General features: G+C 39.6%; 1 protein-coding gene across 1 annotated transcript in view; it reads right to left on the bottom strand.

Annotated features, from left to right (window-relative positions):
• LOC101846593 (ankyrin repeat domain-containing protein 17) overlaps nucleotides 1–688 on the bottom strand; it is a 3,933-nt gene extending 3,245 nt beyond the window's left edge. Inside the window, exon 1 of the mRNA XM_005102307.3 lies at nucleotides 597–688. The gene's annotated coding sequence lies outside the window, so the exon portion shown is untranslated. The remainder of the gene's footprint in view (nucleotides 1–596) is intronic.
• Between the last annotated feature and the right edge of the window lie 864 nt (nucleotides 689–1,552).

Raw genomic sequence — 1,552 nt, 5'->3', positions numbered from 1 at the left:
GGTGGGTGTGTGTGTGTGTGTGTGTGTGGGTGTGTGTGTGTGTGTGTGTGTGTGTGTGCTAGTTCTCAGTGGCGTAGCCTACTCTTAGAGATGTAGGCCTACTCTACAGCGATACAATAATATAACAGCTATACAGAGCCGGGAATTAAGAACAATTCAGGCTAAGGCAGAATATTTATTCATTAATAAGGGGGTAAAAAAACAGTAGGTAGACAATTATACTAGAGCACCGTAACGCCCTCCACCTCCAACTCTAAACACCGATTCTTTAGTTTGATTTGATTCAGTCAGAGTTTTACTGCACTTGTGACAAATATAGGTCATATTATATTTATAAGTGCCAAAGACTAGAAGACTACAAAGAAAAGAAGAAGGAGAGATCAGGACGATAGATGTTGGATAAGGCAGAAGGAGCAAACCACCACGGCACCAGTCAACCATCTTCACCTAGACTAGATCTACTAGACTGTCTAGATTTACCATTACGAAAAGAACAACGACAAACATAAATCCCATACCTCAAATAACCAAAATAGTCTTGAAAAAGACGTATAATACACTATAATATACATCTTTTCTCACAATATGGAACCTACCTTTAACAGTGCATCGTTCTCTCTCTCTCTCTCCTTGTTGTGAGCTCAACCCGACGGTAACGCCTCCTTATATAATTTATTATGGTGAATCGCCCTCGTTTTCCCGCAGCTATTTATAGCAGCGGGATTTCACCACACTGGTGCAAAACACCACTCGTCATTTTCTATTTTTAGCATCTCTAACGGAATTTGCTATGTGTCAAGCCGGCGGTATAGCGAGCTCTCCTATCTCTTTCATGTAGCCTTCACAAGGAGATTAAAAGTGAGGCAGCGTTGTGGAATCAGGCTCTCGTCAATTTAATTGTTGGGCATGTAGAGTTATTGATATCATCTTAAAGCTTGTTCACTTGTCTTTATTTGCTTGAAAAAGATATCCATTTATTTTAAATACAAGTCGAGATATTTGCGAATGAAGGAGGTGGGGGGTCACCTATTTTCAGAGGTAAAATTAGTGAGCAAATAACCGCCAAAGATTAGTTACTTCCTTAGCTTAAGAGTCCGTGGTAACAGAAAATTAAAACATTTTTTGTGCCTTTAATCAACGTTTTTTAAGAAAAATCCACACCAAAACGAATTCTTTAATGGGCATGGAAAGATGTTGAGTCCAAAAAACAAATTTTGATAAAAATTCACAAACCTACAGAAAAATGCAAGTTTCTTCACTTAGATTATTTTGACGAGAGCCTGATTCCACCACGCTGCCTCACTAATGTAGTTACTGTTCCAAGCTCCTTGAGCCTTCCTCTCATTTTATCGATCGTGATAGCGGTTCAGTTACTGCCGGCAAGCGAAAGAGTGGGTTACCAGCCACTAATACCCAAGATGGATATTATTAAGTCTTAAACCGTCTTGGCTAATAGGCCTACTAATAGATGGCATTTTTAAAATTATTAACAAAGGTATGTGGGTTAATGCGGGCGCACGTGTGCGTGTGTGTGTGTGTGTGTGTATGTGTG

Source organism: Aplysia californica, unplaced genomic scaffold (assembly GCF_000002075.1).
Source record: "Aplysia californica isolate F4 #8 unplaced genomic scaffold, AplCal3.0 scaffold00320, whole genome shotgun sequence".
Lineage (NCBI taxonomy): Eukaryota > Metazoa > Mollusca > Gastropoda > Aplysiida > Aplysiidae > Aplysia > Aplysia californica.
Note: the sequence above shows the minus strand (reverse complement) of the source record. Positions and strands in the feature narration are given on the sequence as shown.